This window comes from Heptranchias perlo, chromosome 7 (assembly GCF_035084215.1).
Source record: "Heptranchias perlo isolate sHepPer1 chromosome 7, sHepPer1.hap1, whole genome shotgun sequence".
In the NCBI taxonomy this organism is placed as follows: domain Eukaryota; kingdom Metazoa; phylum Chordata; class Chondrichthyes; order Hexanchiformes; family Hexanchidae; genus Heptranchias; species Heptranchias perlo.
The window spans coordinates 93,187,268-93,209,034 of NC_090331.1; the positions used below are offsets into that span (position 1 = coordinate 93,187,268).

At 44.1% G+C, this 21,767-nt stretch overlaps 1 long non-coding RNA gene across 2 annotated transcripts in view; it reads right to left on the bottom strand.

Annotated features, from left to right (window-relative positions):
- LOC137323961 (uncharacterized) overlaps positions 1-21,767 on the bottom strand; it is a 108,043-nt gene that overhangs the window by 4,705 nt on the left and 81,571 nt on the right. Inside the window, exons 2-5 of one of the 2 annotated variants that reach the window (XR_010963477.1) lie at positions 12,652-12,809; positions 11,676-11,825; positions 8,728-8,875; positions 2,767-2,935 (exon numbers count right to left, since the gene is read on the bottom strand). This is a non-coding gene — a long non-coding RNA (uncharacterized lncRNA). Of the gene's footprint in view, positions 1-2,766; positions 2,936-8,727; positions 8,876-11,675; positions 11,826-12,651; positions 12,810-21,767 lie in introns of those variants that run through there. The other variant, XR_010963478.1, reaches the window with a different exon arrangement.

Consider the following 21,767-nt stretch of genomic DNA (forward strand, 5'->3'; position numbering starts at 1 on the left):
TGCGATTTCCAGGTCGACCCCCACCCCCCGCGATCCGGTCCACCCCCCTGGGATCCGACCCCCCTCCCCCATGATCTGACCCCCCTGCGATCTGATCCCCCCTGTAATCCGACCGCCCCCGCAATCTAATCACCCTCCAGGTTGACCCCCACCCCACGCAATCTCTCTCTCTCTCCCCTCTCTCTTTTGTTCTCCCCTCTCACTCTCTCTTCTCTTTCTTTCTCTCTCTCCCCACCTCCCCCACCCCGATCCCCGGTTGCAGCCTTCTACAGCAGGCCTTCCTGCCCGACAGCTGGCCTACCTCTCAATCTCTCAAAGCTGTTGGGTGAGAAAATGAGAAAAAAAATTCAAATGAGGTCATGCTGTTTAATTGGGCAGGACTTCCGTGTTTCCCGGCCGCTGGCAATCGTCCCCACCCCCTCCCTGGAAATATCGGGACCTTTGTGTTCTTCCATGGAAAATCCAAGTAGGGGATGCAGTCTCACATTAATAGGTGCATCCTTGTTATAAATATGCGGTGGGAATGATACTGGGAATTGAGTTCAGCAGGTAGGTGTGCTACCCAGATCAGCTGTTGGTCCGCAGATTGATGAGCATCTGCAATCAGTTCGAACAGGCCTCGGGGGCCAGAGTAAATTGCAGCAAAACCGAGACTGTGTTCTTTGGGAACTGGACCGGCCGATCCTTTGTCCCCTTCACTGTCAGGTCAGATTACCTGAAGGTGCTGGGGCTCTGTTTCAGAGCAGCCGGGTGTGCACCAAGATCTGGGAGGAGTGTATTGCTAAGGTGAAGCAGAAACTGGGACTGTGGGATTGACGATCTCTCTTGATCATGGGTAAGAACCTGGTCATCAGGTGCGACATGCTCTCAGTGTTGCTGAACGTGTGCAGATCTGGCCCATACCTCACTCCTGCACTGCGACCGTCACCCGAGCCATTTTTCACTTTATATCCACTTTATCCATCAAAAATGAACCATGTCCGCAGGGACACGATGTACAAATCTCCAGAGAAAGGGGGGAAAAATGTACCCAACGTTGTCCTCATCCTGATGGCCATCTTTGTATGCGGCTGCATCAAGCTGTGCATAGACCCTTGGTACACAAACACTAAGTGTCACTACGTGCTGAGGTTCTATCTGTCCCCGGTGTTGCCAAGGATGGGCCTGGTCATGATGCCGCGGAACATTCCATCCAGTTGGACCTTTCTGCCCCGCCTTTGTAGAAATGTTTGTGCGTAAAAACACCTTTGACCACAAGACAATCAGGAAGTGGTCTGCACGTAATGTCCTCGAGACCTTGCAGGAAAAGGAGATGGTGGATCCTGGATGGTTCCCTAAGCAGACTGTCAAAGCCATCTAGCAGAACACCTCATTGTCATAACTCTCAAACAAGACGTAGGTTGGCTGCTGGTGAGAAGGATCCTTCCCATCAAATCCTTCATGCACACCCGGCGCCTCAGTGCCACTGCATAGTGTCCTCGAGGAGGTTGCGGTGGGGATGAGACCGTCACCCATCTCCTTCTGGAATGTGCCTTTACAAAGATTTGGAGAGAGATGCAGTGGTATTTGTCCAGGTTCATCCTGAGCTGCTCCTTAACACAGGACTCTGTGCTCTATGGACTGTTCCCGGGGTGCACACCGAGACAAACATCAATTTCTGTTGGAAGACCATCAACTCGGTGAAAGATGCCTTTTGCTCTGCCCGAAGATTGCTGGTCTTCCAGTGCAAGGAGCTGTCCTCGACCGAGTGTTGCAGACTGGCACATTCCAACATCCAGGACCATGTGCTGAGGGACACACTGAAACTTGAGGAAAGGCCAGTTTAGGGCCCTCCCACCTTTGGATACCAAAGGGCTAGAATCCGAGAAAAACCCCCTCGGGATAAATGTGAAATGACTAATGAATGTAATGTAATGTATCTGTAAGCGGTAATTTGTAATGACTGTAAGCGCAATGAGGCACCCTAGAGTGTCATGAACTGTATGTACCATATATAATGTGTAACTGTACTGATTGTATTGTGATTGTTGAATTGTACTGTATGTACTGTTGCAAATTGTATGACCTGTATTGCATTGTTTGAAGTGTGATAATTCAATTGAACTGTATGCACCTTTACAAATTTTATGAATAAAGCATATTTTTGGAACAAAAAAAAATAAAAATGACGTCCAGGAGTTAAAATCACACAGGCCTCATGCTGATGACGTCAAGGAGGCTCCCCACTATCCCCCCCCACCACCATCCACTCCCCTGCCAGAAGGGGTAAGTGACTACCAGGCGGGGGAGAGTTAAAACTGGGGCTAATGTCTTCGCAAGCATATCCTCTTGGCCTGCCTGGTATGTGACCAAGCAAAATGCAGAGTCAATACAACTGTTAATAGAGTTGCGTTAAGGGAATGACAGATGCTGTATTAAGTAAAATTTGTCTGGAACTATTCATATTGGGGAAATTTAGATGAGAGATGATGAGGAGTGGGTTAGAAAGGGGTCAGTGATCCTTCCTAATCAACATTCCATCTGCATTCTTTTTAATCATGTCTGGCATCAGTAGTGTTGAGTGCAAATTCTTGGCCAGTGCGGAAACTCTTGGTTCTTTTAAAGTGAATCTGAGTCCAATAGAGGAAGCCTAGGGCTAATACTTTAACGTTATCCTTTGTAGGAGTTTTCTGCGCAGCAATTGCATCATTTTTAGCTTAACTGGTTTCGGTGCCAGGTCCGGAACCCTGTTTTCTTCACTCTTAAGGTATGAAGCATATTTTTTAAAAAGTGTTTTATTAGCAGGTCAAAGGTACCTGCATTTGTTTGTAGCGTGTCTCGCTACTTGTAGAATATAGAACGTAGTCAAAGCAGATTTCCTGTTGCACATTCCCTACAAACGCAGGCTGTGAAAAGACTTCCATGTGGGTTCTGTTTGTGGGATTGCAGCTGAATCCTGCAAAAAAAGCACATGGTCCTGGTGCCGTCACATGGTTCACGAGAGGACAACAAAGCTTAGCCTATTTGAGCCCGCTTGGGTATAGACCTCTAAATTACAGAATGCGACAACAGCGCATGAACATTTAACGTGTTCATCGGAAATTTCTCCTTCTGCTATTTAATGCCTCCATTACGCATTAGTACACCATTATCTTGCAGCGTAATTTCAAGGTCATAGGCTGTTAGACTATTACTCAAAAGTACGGTGAGGCTGCTGTGTTGCAGACCTTTGAAGACTTGATCAATTATTCTGCAATACTGTTGAATTTTTCAAAGCAAATACCTTGACAGCAATAGAAAACTGTGTGCCAAAGACCAGTAGTTCCATGTTTATGATATATCTAAAATTAAAATCAATTACAAATGCTAAACAACTGGTTGTATCTAAAATTAATACATGGGAAGATGTTATTCTAGCTCAGCTTTTGATTATTTGTTCTTTGTCATAGTTAGTTCTGTTTTTAAGCCTAAATAGGCATGTACATTCTACTATTTACAATATTTACCTGAGGAAGGGGGAAGCCTCCGAAAGCTTGTGAATTTAAAATAAAATTGCTGGACTATAACTTGGTGTTGTAAAATTGTTTACTATTTACAATATGTAATCATTGTAAATGAAAAAAATTCAGCACCAAAGGACTGCAATTTGGACTAAAAAAGTGATAATGCTTTTAAATTGCATTATAAATTAACCTACCTTAAAAATTATCAAACCTTTTAATGCAGTAGCTACAGTACAATTGCTCTGAAGCCTAGTGACATTTCTGTTCCATTGCAATTTGCATACTTCTGTATAATCCAGCACGTAATGTTCTAATACATTTTTCTGGATGTCCTGATAAAATGTAAATATCCTCACTGTTTTTGGACAAGCACAGAAATGCCACAGTAAGCCCTGCTGGTTCAGGCTGCACTTATTATTAGATAATGAAAGCATTAATATAATTTCTTCATGTTTGTTTCTAACCCCTGCTGAGGTTGCTGGGGGAAACTCATTAGAATTAAAGATATGGTCGAGGATAGAGACAGACTGCATCTCTTTATAAAAAAAAGGAGCTAAAACTGTGCACTAGCTTCCAGGTGCACCACAAAAAGAGCAAAATGTTAAGATAGAAACATTAAGGCTTTGGGTTTGTGTAGTGCGATATTATGAACCCTAAACATGTTCATAAGAAATTCTTCTGTCCTTATCTATTTATCTATAAAAACAGAGGACAGAGGAACTTCACACAAACTCATTTCGCATTTGTAGACTAACATCATACAGTGTAATTTCAAGCCCAAGGTGTCGAGGGGAGATTTTAACTCCAGAGCCTGATCCACACAGACCCCGGTGGGAAGCGGAGGCTCACCAGTAGGCAGGAGCGGAATGGTGAGGGGGGCAGGAGGCCACTGCCGGGGACCTGAAGCAACGAGGAGGGGGAAGAGAAATTGACGGGAGAGTCAGTCCTAGCTCATTCTCACATATCTGCTGCTGGCTGGCTTCACACCAGCATTGAGGAAAGCCCCAGGAGCAGGTGGTTATCTCACATAGAACTACATAGAATTTGCAGCACAGAACCCGGCCATTTGGCCCAACCGGTCTATGCTGGTGTTTATGCTCCTCACGAGCCTCCTCCCGCCCTTCTTCATCTAACCTTATCAGCACATCCTTCTATTACTTTTCCCCCATGTACTTATCTAGCTTCCAATTAAATGCAGCTACGTTAGTCACCTCAACTACTCCTTGTGGGAGTGAGTTCCACATTCTCACCACTGTCTGGATAAAGAAGTTTCTCCTGAATTCCTGATTGGATTTATTAATGACTATGTTATATTTATAACCCCTGGTTTTGGACTCCCCCACAAATGGAAACATCTTCTCTACATCTACCCTACTGGTCCCTTCATAATTTTAAAGACCTCTATCAGGTCACCTCTCAGCCATGAATAGAGGCTGGTGGGAGGAGTCCCATTTGAAGAAAGGGAGAAAAAAAAAATCAGAAAAAACGTCTACTGCATGTTTCACTGCAGAAACCAGAAAATAATGTATTTATTTAAGAAACTGCACTTAGAATTCTGGTTTTGCCAAGGAAAGATTAACACCAGGCCCAGGACATTCCTGCTGGAGTGCACTGATATTACTATGGTTACGGTGAATGCAGTGGTCCATTCCCTTTTAGATTCAACTTAAGATCCCTACTGTAGCAGCGTATTACATATTGCAATGCACTGTTAAAATCATAAGAAGATATCAGTTGAGCTGCTGCACTGTCTAATGTACTGGATTTTAAGGATTTTTTTCTCTTCACTTTCCTCTCTCCTCCTCTAATGAAGGCTGGGGTACAGTTCCACAGTCAGTAGTCACCCTATTGTACCTGATCCAGGTGATCATGATTCATGAGTGACCCATAGCAGTGACAGGGAACATCTTGGCTGGTTCCGATCCAATCTTACCCACCATCTTAAACATTCACTCCCTCCACCACCAGCGCACCATGGCTACATATAAAATGTAGCCATGGTGCGCTGGTGGCGGAGGGAGTGAATGTTTAAGATGGTGGGTAAGATTGAATAAAATCCAGATTGGGATGAAATTTTATCTCTTGTTAAGAGGCATGTTTGGCCTGGGGACATCACAAAGCAGAACTGCCACAATGTACAACCTGCAGATGAGATAAAAGGAACAGTTTTTCTCATGATTGACTCTTGCAGCAGTCACCTGCACTAGTTTTTACACACAGGCTTGTGAAACAGTCTGTCTGTAGTACAGTATCTGACTTCACAAGATGCACTGCAGCAACTTGCCAAGGCTTCTTTGATAGTACCTCCCAAACCCGCGACCTCCACCATCTAGAAGGACAAGGGCAGCAGGTGTGTGAGAACACCATCACCTCCAAGCTCCCCTCCAAGTTACACACCATCCTGACTTGGACATATATTGCCGTTCCTTCATCGCCGCTAGGTCAATATCTCAGAAATCCCTCCCCAACAGCACTGTGGGAGCGGCTTCACCACATGGACTGCAGCAGTTTCCATTTGTGGAGGAGTCCAAAACCAGGGGTCACACCACCTTCTCAAGGGGCAACTAGGGATGGGCAATAAATGTTGGCCTTGCCAGTGACGCTCACATCTCGAGAATGTATAAAAAAAACGATGGCCTCGTCTGTGATCAAGGTGATGGGAATAGAGAGGCCACATGGCAAGGTCGAGGGGGTGGTGACTTATGGTTAGGAGAGTTTATATGGAGTGAGAGGTTAAGGGAAGATAGGAGGGCAGTGAATCAGAGGAGACACAGCAAGGTAAGTTGAGAATTTTGGCCCCTATGGCAGACCAGAGACAAGTGGGGGCTACTTAAATTGATAGTATGCTGATTTAATTAGTTTGAACAAAGAATTTCTATTTTTAACTAGTTTCAACAGGGATAAGAATGAGTCAATGTCGAAACAAAACCTTAGAACCGAGCTCTGATGAAGGGTCACACCCAAATGTTAACCTATCTTTTCCTTGCTTGGATGCTGATCAACCTGCTCTGCATTTCAAACACTTTTTTGTTCCCTTACTGCTCAAAATATTTGGGCTTGTCAAGTTGAAAGAATGTTAGTGCTGGGAAATGGAACACTTCCCATTTCAGGCACCCACAACCTACAGTTTTGCAGGGTTGTTCCTATCTGTTGCCATAATTTTGGCAAGGCATCAGTGGAACCTCCGGAGAAATGGAGTAAATAGCCGTTTTAGCCGTTTCTCTGGGGGGAGGGGGGGGCGGGTTTCTGTCGATCTCCCTCTGGAGAACCACATGGACACCCAGAGCAGCATCAAGCTCTCCCAGCTCAGGTATAGCACAGCTAGATGCGGAATGAGATTCTTTCTGCTCTGCCCCAACCTCAGAAGAGCACCCCCTATTGCACCAGTGTGATATTTGTTCATTTCCAACCCATGTTCAAGAGGTAAAAGGACAGTGTCTAACTGCTAGGCCACACAGTTCCCCACATTTTCTGTTCTAAAAATCTTTAAACGCATGCAGCTAGAAATTAATGTTAACCCTCAAAAAGGTAATGCCTCTGTTAAAATAGCGAGCTGAGAAATGTGTCATCTTAAGCTTTTGTCTGAGATTATTGCCAAACGTAACTTCTAGCTTCTAATGCTATTATTACGCCATTAGAAAGGTTTATTTTTGTACTGTTCTAGGCCAATGTCTTTTGTCACCTCCTCTATCTCTTCCACCACTGATGGCAGCAGTTTTCTCTCTTTTACTAAGCTCTTTTACATGTCCATCATGTTAAAGATGCTATATAAATGCATGTTGCTGCTGTTTGTATATTAAAAGCTATCATGCATCAACGCACATCTAGAGAATATCCTAGATAAAGACACTAGTCCCAAAGTTGCTGAGTTAAATGCTCTGTTCCATCAGCGGTAGATTCATGGCTGCAGTAATTGAGTTACAATTGGAACATAGGAACATTGGGAACAGGATTAGGCCATTCAGTGCCTCGAGCCTGTTCCACCATTCAATTACTAGACTGATTCCTGGGATGGCAGGACTGATGTATGAGGAGAGATTGGGTCGACTAGGCCTATATTCACTAGAGTTTAGAAGAATGAGAGGTGATTTCATCGAAACATATAAAATTCTAACAGGACTAGACAGACTAGATGCAGGGAGGATGTTCCCGATGGCTGGGGAGTCCAGAACCAGGGGTCACAGTCTCAGGATACGGGGTATGCCATTTAGAACCGAGATGAGGAGAAATTTCTTCACTCAGAAGGTGGTGAACCTGTGGAATTCTCTACCACAGAAGGTAGTGGAGGCCAAGTCATTAGATGTATTCAAGAAGGAGATAGATATATTTCTTAATGCTAAAGGGATCAAGGGATATGGGGAAAAAGCGGGAATAGGGTACTGAGTTAGACGATCAGCCATGATCATTTTGAATGGCGGAGCAGGCCCAAAGGGCCGAATGGCCTACTCTTGCTCCTATTTTCTATGTTTCTATGTAGATCACGGCTGATCTGCACCTCAACTCCATTTACTTTCCTTTGCTCCATATCCCTTCATAGCTTTACCTAACAAAATCTATCTGTCTCAGTCTTGAAAGCTCCAATTGACCCAGCATCCACAGCCTTTTTGGGTGGGGGGGGGGGCGGGAAGAGAGCTCTACATTTCTACTACCCTTTGTGAAGGACAGATGTCTCATTAATTTGACCCTGATAGTTGCTGGGGGCACAGAGATATCTAGATAAATTGTACTGCAGCATCAAAGAGTAAGTCAAGTATTTCCGGGATCTAATGCATGCTCCAGCAGCCCTAATTCTGCAAGCTAGGTAGAATGGAGCTTGTGATAGGATCTGAAATAAAACTGGGCTATTTTTAGATGGTAGATTACAGGAAAGTTTGCTGTCTTGTGTATATTATGAGAACATGTACATTACTGTGAAAGCCCACGTTTTCTATATTTGTCTGATTCATGTTCTATACAAAGTGAGAATGATACATTCAAATATTTTAAACTATAATCAATTCCCTTACTTGTTAAAACAGCAAAAACACCTCAGAGAGTGAAAAATTAGCAAGAAAAGCTGCTACAATATGGACGAAGGCTGCTTCACTACTCCATGGGGGTAATTTTGACTTTGGGCGATAGTGTAAAACTGGTGATATCGGATTACCCTAACACTCAAAGTCAAAATTACCCCAATGACTCCATGGAGGACCCCTGTATGTAAAGTGTATATATAAATGAAGTACTTAGCAGTCAAAGTATTTACCCATTAAGTTGGCTTCTGCCCCTTTTCTCTGTAAGCTCGTTAGAAAAACTGCTTCCTTGCATTGATAAACGTGTCGCAAAGATGTCATTGGATTGTTTGCACGTCGCGTCATGATGTGTACCCCTTTTTGCAAAATGGTGACTTCCCCCTTTAAGACACAAGTAAAAATAGTATAGTACAATCAATCTAAATAAAACAGACCTTTGTAATAAGTAAGCACACCTTCCTGGCAGAAAAGGGGTAGAAGGCCACAAGGCATAATAATCTGTATGTGTCATCCATTGAGGGTAATTTAATTTGCAGATTACCTGACAAAAGAGCAAAATCATTTTAGATTACTGGGGTGAGCTATCACTGGAGAAACCCTTGTGGCAAAGCAGGTCGAAGGGCATAGCTGGGTTAATGTTTTGGGTGTAACCCTCAGAATTGCTGAATGTCAATCTTGTTTCTCTACAAATTAATTAATTGTTACTATGCAGCCCTTTTAAGATAAAATCACTTGAGATCGTTTTAAGTTGAACTTTTGGATACCCCTGACTTTTGCTTTGGTTCTTTTACTACTAATAATACTTACATTTACGTAGCACCTTATTCTGTTGATTGAAATGTCTCAAATGCTTCATGCAATTTTTTTGGAGTCCAGTAACTTTTTTTTATTCGTTCATGGGATGTGGGCGTTGCTGGTGAGGCCAGCATTTATTGCCCATCCCTAATTGCCCTTGTATGTTTGTATGTCGGCAAGTGAAGCATCAGGCAGGCATCAAATGAAGTGTTTTTAAGACCCAGCACTTTGATTGTATGCCTGAATGACTTAGAAATTGCAACAGTTGTGCAGTTAAAATGGGATAGGAGCATACTTAACATAAAAAATCACTAACTTGGAAAGATCTCTCTGCAGTAGGGACACCAAATGAACAAAGATTTAGGCTCAGACATGTCCAATCGCCTTGTCCTCACTGTATTGGCTGTAGAATACTGAGAGTAAAACAATTTGTAGGTTTTACAATCTGCATTTGATAGAATTCCAGCAATTTCACGTCTTTTCGCTTTTAACACTGTCCTGGCCAATATTTATCCCCCAATTAACACCAATTAAAAAAAGTATTATCTGGTCATTATCTGTTGCTGTTTATGGGACCTTGCTGTCCACAAATTTGTTGCCGTGTTTCCTACAACAGTGACTACGCTTCAAAAGTACTTAATTGGCTGTAAAGTGCTTTGGGGCGTCCTGAGGTCATGAAAGGCACCATATGAGTGCAAGTTCTTTCTTTCTTAACAAAATTGCTGTGGCCAGGTATCTTTCAGGATTGGCAAGTCATGATATATTAGGTTGTAATGGACAGCAGGAAGTTGGACACTGATTTTCCTATACTGTAAAATCTGTAAGCAGCAGGACAGCAGGAAGTTGAACACTGATTTTCCTTTACTGTAAAATCTATAAGCATTCCAATTTCAGTCTCTTTCAGGTTTAACAATCCTAAGGGCAATTCCAAGTTCTGTTGAACTGACACCAGTCATCTAGATGGCTATTATGACAAGATATATGTGCAAGTGGTAAATTTCCAAATTTGTACATGCCTCACAGAGATTTAGAGGGTAATTTTAACCTAACTCACTGGGCGGGAAAACCACGAGATCAGATGGAATGTCGGTTTTACACCCCTCCCAATATTGACTCCAATGGAGAGTAAAACCAGCGTCGCACCCGATTTCGTCAGTTTCCCGACTGGTGGGTTAGGTTAAAATTGCCCCCTTATAGTTAATTTCTACAAGCCCTGGGAGAGTTGTATAAACAATTGCAAATTTCCTGGTAAAATTAAATAACCCTGTACAAATCACCTCTTATACAGATCTACTGCAACATGGGCATGCCATATAACTCTGTGTCATGGAGAATGTTAATTTGCAACTGGGTGCTGTAAATGTTGCATTCAGAGCTATTACCTATTGCTAGTGAATGAGCCATGTGTTCCATCTGCTCATAGATAATCTTTCTTGGTTTATCTAATATTCCTGTCTGTAAGTAAGTGTGATTTTTAACATTTTTTTGAAGTATCTCATAGTGGATAGCATTAGATCGGCAACTGTTTAAACAAGCTTTATGCACAACAATGTTAATCTGATTCCACCAAAGCCTTGCACACCTCACAGGAACAGTGCATGCAAATGAGACACCCTGCAGCATTTTCCTGGCATAAAAGATAAAAAAAAGCACATAGAATCCAACTGAAATATCACTGTAATGTTATTTCTAAATTGCTTCCAATTAACTTACCTCACTGGAAATCCATTATTACAGCAACTATAGCTCTCTATGCCGGGATACAATACCTTAATACTTGGCTAATACAATTAAAAGCATGATGAACACTGTGAACAATACAGTACAGTTGACATGGTGAAGGAATGTGTTTGACCAGCAAGTTACTTTCACAACATGCTAACCACAAGTCTATTAAAACAGAATACGTCGAGTTCTATGTGTTACTTTCTAATTGATAAACACTTCCTTTCTATCTGCAGATCAGTACCTGCCTAGGTTTGCTGGAAAGGATATGGTGCAGCAGAAGGGACTCCCCCCTCAGTTTTCGGACTCCTGCATGTGCCCTACATTAAAACAGGCATCTCATAACTGCAGAGCTGTGGGTTTTTTCTGAACTCTTTCAGCTCTATCCCAACTAGATGCAAACTTTATGAAGGAAACATCCAGTCTGATAATGGACATTTTTTTTTAACTTAATCTGTTTTCTATGATTTTATAGTAGAATTCTTCCTTCAAGCAATGGCAAACTACTGTTATATTAAATTGGGGGATAGTCCTTCGCTGATGTCCCAGTTCTCTGACATGTTACATGGGTATGTTGTTTACCACATTTTGCACCTTTGAGTAAGAAAGTTGACATTGAATAACATGAGGAAAAATCTAGCAGCACGAATCAGAAACTAACCTTGTATCTCCTAGCATGATGCTATCTCATCTCATGTGACTATTCACAATTCTCAGTCTGCCTGGAGAGCTCAGTGGTGATAATGCAGAGGGGGATCCTCCAAGTGGCAGCAGAGGAACATGGGAACCAAGAGGAATATCAGCATGTAGGCTGGAGAAAGAATAAGAAATTACCATTTGGCTCAGCAAGCCATTCTCCCCTACAAACCACTTACGATCAGTTCCACCATAGTCTAAACCCAACCCATTCAGTCTCCTCAGAAAATGTAAAATGTCTCACTGCCATCACCAAAGTAAACCAAGAGAAACTTTGGACTGTTTTCTAACAGTACCACTATTACTTTTAGATCAATATGAAGTGATACTGCCGCTTGGTGCTTGCATAAATGAGATGTGCTCCATTGTCACTAGGCTACATTAGAATCATAGAAAGGTTACGGCATGGAAGGAGGCCATTCAGCCCATCGAGCCGTGCCGGCTCTATGCAAGAGCAATCCAGCTAGTTCCACACCCCCCCCCCACCCCCGCCTTATCCCTGTAGCCCTGTAAATGTTTTCCTTTCAAGTACTTATCCAGTTCCCTTTTGAAGGCCATGATTGAATCTGCCTCAACCACCCCTTCTGGCCGTGCAGTCCAGATCCGAACCACTCGCTGTGTAAAAAAGCTTTTCCTCATGTCACCTTTGTTTCTTTTGCCAATCACCTTAAATCTATGTCCTCTGGTTCTTGACCCATCTGCCAATGGGAACAGTTTCTCTCTACTTACTCTGTCTAGATGATCCATGATTTTGAATACCTCTATCAAATCTCCTCTCAACCTTCTCTATTCCAGACCGAGGCTCAGCTTCCCGGACTTCCTGGACCTCTCTGAGCAGCAGTGCACACGGAGGCTCAGAGTCACTCGATATGTAGTCGTGGACATCTGCAGCCTCCTTCATGCCGAGCTGCTCCTGGTTGGCCCGAGCACCATCTTCTTACCTGTCGCTGTCAAAGTCACCACTGCCCTCAACAACTTCTCCTCCGCATCTTTCCAGGGTGCCACCGGGGACATCGCCGATGTCTCTCAGTCGTCTGCGCAAAAGAGCCCTGCAAATACACATACACCCACTCTGCAGTGACACAGTTAAATTAGTTCCCTAGGGAAATGGAAAAAATGCATATCTGGCTTGAGCTGAGAGTTACACAAAAATTCACATTTTTAATCTTCCAATAGTAACTTTACAGTAACCCATTGATGTTAGACATGAAACTCCAGCTGCTGAAATAATGCTGGAGTTAGGGTCTGGCTTTGTTTCACTGGATCAAGTTTGGGCAGCGCCATAAGAAATTAGGTTATTTAGTGCTATGTTAAATCTGCTATAATTGGTGATCTCATGTTAATTTCGAGTTAGTTTTGTTTGAGTGGGCCATCAATAACCAGATGGGCACAAAAAGATAGCTTGATCAAATGAACTGGAACAGCTGTCATGCAAAGCCTGTGGATCTATAAGGTGCACAGAATTTGCATGGCAGCTGAGTCATTTTGATTGAACTGTCAAAATGAAGTATTTATAGTTATTGCGCCCTTTTCCAATCATCTGTTCAAACACATTTTCCTGTTTGCTAAAGAGGTGTACTGAGAAAGTGTGCTACACTTTGCTTGCACTTAATATTCAGTTACCATCATTGGCTGGATCATAAAGTATTGAATGTGGGGAGGTAGATAAGGGACAGATGTGAGTCAATATGAGCGAAAGAAAATAAGTGGAGGGGCCCTACCTGCACTGTAATACTAGTATCAAAGGCATCTGGAGAGGAGGAATGCACCCTGTTAGTCCTTCCCAACTGGACAGAACCACCTCAAATGAGGATGGGATAGTCGGGGCAAGGAATAAAATGGGAAATTTCAAACGGAATAAATAAAACTTGGTATAGCTGTTATTTATAATGAAATTAAAACTATTTTAAATATAACTTCATGGAACAGGCTTCCAAAGAAAGAAATGGGGCATTTTAATTGGGCAATTTGACCGTCAGATGGTGCCTGCAATAATGCACTCACAGTCTTTTTCATACTGGATCTCAGTGTTTGTGGATCCAGAATGATTTTAGTTTCCACCTGACGTTGATTCCACACTGCAGATAACTACAAGATTGCTCAGTTCCGCTTCTTGGAGAGTGTGGAGTGTTTTACTTGTGATTTGGAGTCTGAATAGTGCTAGAAATGGAAAGTGCTCCCTTCCAAAATGGCAGTGTAAACAGGACATAAGAGGAATAAAACCATGTGTGACATTTGTGAACTTGGGATGTTTAACAAAAGTTCCTGTTGACCAAACTGCTTGAAACAGGTAATACAGTATTACAGCAAAATATAAACCAGAATTAAACACCAACTTGTATTTATATAGCACTCCTCATGTAATAGAGCGCCTTAGAGCACTCACAAGGCTGAGAAACCTGCAATAAGAAGGAAGTAAAGAAGCTTGGGGAAGAGAATGACGGCATGTCCAAAGAGATCGTTTTTTTGGATGCTTTGGAAAGCAGGGAGAAGTGATTTTAGAAGAGTTGCAGGAAGCAGGGTTGGAACGGCTGAAAGACTGGCTATCAATGATGCAGCAATCCAGAGTCAGAGGAATGGGGGGTAAAGGATGCTGGAGATTATTTCCAAAAAAGGGTGGGGCAAGGCCATGGAGGGATTTGTAGATGAGAATCTTGGAGCTGGTTTGATGAGACACAGGAGCCATAGAGCAGTATGACAACGTGGGAGCTGGCTGTGTTGAACTTCGCAAAGAGCACCCCGGACTGCAAAGTTCTGGTTCGCTGGCATTTGTGAAAGGTGGAGGCAGGGAGACTGAAGCAGGGAGCACCGCAAAGAACAATCTTTCAGCTGACGAAGGCGTTGATGAGGGTTTTAGCAGTGGAGGGGTGAGGTAGGGGTGGAGTAGGCAGTGGAAGGTGATAGTCTTGGCAATGGGCTGGCAGAAATCTCAACTCATCCATTATTGGGAGGCAGTCAGAGAGTACAGCAACAGCCATGGTGCTGCGATGGTGACAGTGAGTTTGGGTGCTATCAGTAAAAATATGGAAGCTGACTCCATGCTTGTGGGTAATTTTGTACAGAGATAGCATATGGATGATAAATAGAAGAGGAACCATGGTGGAGACATGAGGCACACCAGAAGTGGCCACACCTGAAACTCAAACTGAAGTAATTTAAAGAGGACACTATCTTTTAAAAGCAGGAAGCTTTTGAACATCCCTTACAGCTGTTTCAGCAATACTTCCAGGAAGCTTTGTTTGCACAATCATATGCACAATCACCATCACAATGATGGTAGGGACATTGGAGTCCTGCCACATACATGCCCTGACCACTTGCATACCCTGCCCATACAATACCCTGACCACACACAGGCACTGCCCATACAATACTCTGATCACATACATGCCCTGCCTATATTACACCCTGACCACATACATGCCCTACCCACTTGCATGCTTTGCCCAAACAATACCCTGCCCACACACAAGCACTGCTCATACAATACCCTGACCACACAAATGCCCTGCCCATACAATGCCCTTTGTTTCTCTCTTTGTTTCCATTTGTTTTTCATGCTCTCACTCATTTCCTTTTCTTTCTTCTCCACTTTTGTTTCTCACCTCCATCATTTTAGTTTCTCTCCTCACTTTCATCTCTCCCCCTTACTTTTCTTCATTTTCCCTTCCTACTTTTAACTTTTCTCCCTTATGCCTCATCAACAGTTTTTTTTTCCCCATCACATGTTGCATGGGAATAAGCATAGGGAAGCATCAGGAACTACATGGCCAGTCAATCAGCGGGGCTTTAAGAAGTGCTGGGGAACGAGCCTTTGAAAAGAGCAGAGGTAGCAGGGCTTTGAAGAGAGTGGGAGAGCGAGGCTTTAAAAAGATCAAGGGGTGTAGGGTTTTAAAAAAGAAAAACAGGATTGAGGCTTTAAAAGGGTGTATGGGGCAGGGTTTTAAAAAAGTGGGAGAGCAGGATTTTAAAAGCTGCATGAGGCAGGGTTTTATAAAAGAGCAAGGGAGCGAAGCTATAAAAAGAGTTTGTAGGGGCAGGTTTTCAAGAAGAGGTGAGGAGCGGGGCTTTAAAAAGATCAAGGGATGTAGGGCTTTTAAAGAATAGCAGGGGAGTAGGGATTAAAAAGAGAACCAGGAGTGAGGCTTTAAAAAGAGTGTGTGGGGGCAGGATTTTGCAAAGAGCACAGATACAGGGTTTTAAAAATGCTTTAAAAAGAGAAGGGGGAGTGAGCAATTTATAAGCCAGCTCCTGCAAACTTTGGTTTGGACTGTCCCAATTTTACCTAGTGATGGTTGCACCAGTGTTCCCAGTGACAAAGATTGCTGTCATGATGTGAATTATTTTAAAGCTTTATGAAATGCTAACTGTAAACAACATCTTACACATTTGAAAGCTTTTGTCCATTGTGGAAGGTTGGATATTAAGAGCTAAAATTTCACCTGATAAATGGGCGACTGGCAGAGGATAATCAGGTACCTCAGAGCCCAATGTCACCTGATACCATTTTTAGGCTGGCCTTTAAATAGATGCCCAGCACTCTAGCCCAAAACAAGCGGGAAGCTGGTAAATTTGAAAATCGGGGTCTTACGCTGATAGTAGGACACCTGATTGCAATTTTCATGTAAAGAAGCTGATGTGGGCTGCTCAGGAAAAGGTACCTTTATATAAGATTTGCACATTCAAGAATACGCCTCACCAAAAACCTTTTGGCCTGCTGCTATCTCATTCTTGCACCTTCATCCCCGGGATTGGCTCCCCCCCTGCTCCGCCTCATCCCCCTCAATGGACTGACCTTCCGGCTGATTTCTGACCTTCCAAAACCGGCGAGCTGCAGTGGAGCTCCTGATTGGCTGAATTCAAATGAGGCTCAAACCTGAAAATGGTTTGGGCCTCCTGACTGTGCTTTGGGTGGACCCACTTTGCGCCCATTTTTGGCAGAGGTTGAAAATCTCCCTCCAGAGATCCTATGGCATTATTCAAAGAGAAGAAAGATGTATTTTTTTCCTCAGTCAATACCATCAAAAACAGATCATCCTATAATTCATTTCACTGCTATTTGTGGAATTTCGTGCACAAGGGAGGTGCTGTGTTTGCCTGCATAATTTCAAAATAATTCATTGTATGCAAGACATTTTTGAGACATGGGGCTCGAATTTAGCAGGCCTGCGGGTTCCCAGCGGGTGGTCCTCCGGGAGCGTCGAAAACGCGAACGGCGAAATTAGTGGGTTGCCCACGCGATCGTAGCAGGCAATCCACTAATAGGATCCAATTACCTGCTCCTCCGGGGTCCACGGCGCTGGCCTGCGCGTCGGGCGGGCTGCGCATGCGCAGTACGATCTGTCAGCTGGAGGCTCTCTAGTTAAAGGGGCAGTCCTCCACTGACAGATGCTGCAACCAATGGGACAAATTGCAGCATGGAGCAGCCCAGGGGGAAGGCTGCTCCCAGTTTAATGATGCCTCACCCCAGGTATCATCAGATGGGGTGAGGAGGAGGGGGAGGACACAGATCTTCCCCCCGGCGGGCGGGAGGAAGCGGCCTGCCTCTGCCACCAAGAAGGCCTGGCTCGAGGTGGCAGAGGGGGTCACATGCGCAACCAACATATGGCCCACCTGCATACAGTGCAGGAGGCGCTGCAATGACCGCAGTAGGTCAGCCACAGTGAGAACATGAAGTCTTTCCCCTACACTCCGTCTGCCACAACACTGCCCCCACCCCAAATCTCCTTCGGCACCGCCAACACTATTCTGTCACATCACCCTTCATGCCCACTCACACCCCATCCTCATCTTACCTCCACCTACTCACCTCGCCAGTACTCATCCTGCCACTAACACGCGACCCAATCCTCATACAATCTCATGGCTCCATCCCATACTCACCCTCTCGTGCATCTCCCTCACGGCCAGCCTCACTCAACCTGCCACCACCTGTGCTGCAGCCACAGGGCATGCATCACATATGTGCAGTAGGCAGGGTAAGGCAAACGTCTCGTCAGCATGAAGGGGGTGCACAAGGGTGTCTGAGGGTTTGTCATGGGTGTTACCCATATTGAATTTCAGAGCCACAAACAGCACACATTACATTGACACCACCACTGCCATGTCTCCGCGAATCCTGTCCATTGTGTCCAATAATGCCCGCTCCTGGGTATCACTATGAGGACCCACCACTGATGCCACCCATCGTGTTACTGCAGAGTAGGTGCAGGTGTATTTGCAGGGCTCGTCCGCGCAGACGACTGAGAGACATCGGCGGTGTAGCCGGCTGCACCCTGGAAGGATGCGGAGGTGAAGGTGTGGAGGACAGTGGTGACTTTGCCAGCGACAGGTAAGCAGTTGGTGCTGGGGCCAGCCAGGAGCAGCTCGGCATGAAAGAGGCTGCAGATCTCCACGACTACATGTCGAGCGAATCTGCGCCTCCCTGTGCACTGCTGCTCGGAGAGGTCCGGGGAGCTGCGCCTCGGTCTGTGGACCCTGTGGCGAGGGTAGTGCCCTCTGCGACGCGTCTCTCTCTGCGGTAGCCCTCCCTCCTGCTGTGCAGGTGGGCGTGCAACCACACCGTGTTGGGGGGATCCACGTCTCTGCGGCGGACGGCGTGGACTGCGAGGCTGCTGGTGCTGGTCATGCTCTTCGTCCTCCGAGGGTGTCCACACACCACCCAACTGGCAGGTGTTGGTCTGAGGGGTTGTGCAGGGTAGGTGTGTGGGTCCTCGGACTGGGGCTGCGGTTTCGTGTCGGTCTGTCCTCTGGCTTGGCCGGGGGGTGGTGGGGGGCAGGGGTTGCCCTATGTGACGCGGTGGCCTCCTGCGTGGGTGAGGGCTCTCCCCCGTGGAGCGCACCTTGGCACCTGCCACAGGCTGCTGGCTGCAACACGCCTGGTTTGAAGGGTCCTGTTTCCCCCAGTGTGGGAAACTGACTGCCTTGAACCTAAAATCCCACACTTCCTCTTTTGACAGCTGCTTCAGCTCATTAACTGACCACAACGAGCAAGTTAAGTGCTCTCAAGTGGAACCCCGCTGGCTTTAATTGCCTGCGGGATTCCCACCAGCGGGGCTTTCGCGCGCAGCCCCGCACGTCAGCGCGGTACCCGGAAGTGGCCGGGATTTCGTCCGAATCCGGTCACGTGATCGGAGATCGGGATTTTCGGGGCCCCCCCGCTGGAAACCCGCAGGTAACCCGACCCTAAAATCGAGCCCATGGTGATGGTGCTATATAAATGCAAGTCTTTCTTTTCTTTCAATTAAATACTTGCAAAAAATACTTTAAGTATTTTTTCCATTGAAAGTTGAATTACATAATATTTTACTTTCTCTCATGTGTCTCATATGCGCCACCATAGATGATATGGATGTGTCATAGTGATAGCTGAAAGGTCAAGTGCTGCGAAAAAGGTGCAGTGTCAAATAATGGTGAAAAGTCACATTTCAACTCATTTCAGCAACTTGGCACTAATTATTCTTGAATGTGCAAAAAAGAACAATTCAAATAAGTGGAGGGTCATGTCAGTCAGAAGGCATCTATTCATACAAAGAGTTATCGGAATATGGACTACATTACTGCAAGAGGCTATCAGGGCTGAGCCAATCACATTTAAAAAGGAATTAGATAAACACTTGAAGGAAAATATTAAAGGGAAAGAGTAAGGGAATGGGGATTAAAGTAGATAGCTCTGATAAGGGGCTAGCATAGGCATTGTCATGATCTGCTGATTAACCTCCTTCTTTACTTGAGCACATAACCTAGGTTAACACTTTAGTGCAGTATTGAGGGAGTGCTGCGTTGTCAGAGGTGCTGCCTTTTGCATGAGACGTTAAACTGAAGCCCTGTCTGCCTGCTCAAGTGAACATAAAAGATCCAATGGCACTATTTGAAGAAGAGGAGGGAATTTTCCCATGTCCTGGCCAACATTCATCATTAAACTAATTGCCACCAAAAGCAAATTACCTGGTCAGCGATTCAATTTTCTGTCTGTGGGAGCTTGCTGTGCGCAAAATTGCCTGTCACATTTGTCTACATAACAACAGTAATTCATCGGTTATCAAGTGTTTTGGAATGTCCTCAGGACGTGGTAAGATACTATATAAATGTTAGCTTGTCCATTCTTTCTATGCTGGAATTTCTGTGTTCTCTTACACTTGCACAGCACTCCTCTTTTTTAAAAATTAGGTTGGTAGGGAATATGATAAAATATTTCTTTAAACCCAAATCATCCCTTAACCGATGCTGCTCCATGCTGCATTTTGTGAATAACTCCCCCTCTTCCACCCAACCTCCACCAATGGTCATTTCTATTCTTGCCATGCTGTATGTGGAAAGTGCTATACAGACAATTCAGTCAGCTTGGACAGCGTTATATCATTTTCACACTGCAACTTCTAAAAATACGTGGGTTATCGGTTACAGAGCTGAGACATTCAACATCAAGTCCGAACAGAGTTGCAAACCTGGTGATTAATCTTGTGAATTCACACTTCCTATTCACTCAACCTATATAAAGCCATTTGTTTAACCCTTTCAATACTGAAACATCCTTGCGTTGTATCTATTGACTAATGAAAGCTAAGTTTCTCTGTTACATATTGGCATTGATAAACATTGTGTGAGAGGCATAAAACTTATTTTCCAAGTAATGATTTCATGTAACCAGCATTTTTGCTTTTTGACAATCACATGGATCACCAGCTCTGAGATGCCAGATTGCATCTTTTTTAATTGCAGTATCATAGACTATAAAATAATATTGAAGTCATGGGCAACAGATGAAAACAATTAAAGGAGTAGAGTCACCCAGTGGGGACAGCCCATGTTGCAAGTGTCAGTGTAATGCCCACTACAGAAAATTTGCACTGAAATTCGTGCTTTTTTTCCTTTTTATTTGCATCTAAATCTACAATCCATAAGTACAAGCTATTGTGATGACATCACACACTTGTGTGGTACTGTTAAACATTGCAAAATGTCTTGGGAGATACATTACAATGCCTTTTTAAATATGTTTGCCAATGTTCCAGGGTGTCTGGTGTATACTTGTGCAGGACATAGTAAGAGAGAGCATTCAGGGATATACTGTGACAAAGGCAGTGACCTCATAAAATTGACCTTGGTGCTTCCTCAAACCATATTTTTAGTAGGGTGGTGAGGGACAGACCAGAGCCTTCCAATGGTTTAATGCATGCTCCAACAATGTTAGTCAGTGCTGGTTACTCTTTGCTTGAACCTCAGTATGCAAGGTGACTCTTATATGCCAGGCATAAATCATGGGCGTGATGGTCTGGCTTAAGCACTGGTATTAGATTCCTACCTGTATTCACCAAAACACATCGGGTGGTGGAGGGGCAGGGGGATGTTATTTATAGAGGGTAACAGATTAAGGTTGAATAGTGGAGATGGAGTTTCTAGATGTTTAATAATTCTAATGTGGAAGTTACCCTTAAGAACAACTTTGTCTCAGGAGATTAAATGGGTGGGATAGAGTCCATGATGACCTAGATTGTATACTGTGGAAGGAGAGAGCTTTATAGGCCAAAAAGCTGTTACTTATTCCGTGCTTTCTTACATTCCTATGGTTATATATACATCAGTATTAGTTTTTTTTTACCTAAGCTGGTGCTATCATGTTTGTCAGGAGTGTTTATGTAAAATTGCACTGAAAGATCAAACACCTGATTGGAGTGGGTCAGGCTTCATCTGTTATTGCAGCATTTTGTTTCCAACCTTTTACATTGCCAAATTCATATGCCCAATAAATATGCAATGATCCTGTGGTTACAAATGTCCAAATTCAAATGATATTTAAATGCAATATTTTTGACCTATTTGTAATTGTTTGCTCTTATGCACATGCACTTGGTCAGTTCAAATCTGATGAAGATTACACCACACAGGAACTGCATCATATAGTCAAAGTGGATTGCACAGAAAATTCTAGCAGTGAATGTGTAACACATAGAGCCATCAGGGTTCCGCAGCTCTGTCCCAGCTACCACTGCTTATGTATATATATTTATATATAATAAACACTTTCATGGTTGACCTCATCCATCTGAGGTTTGCT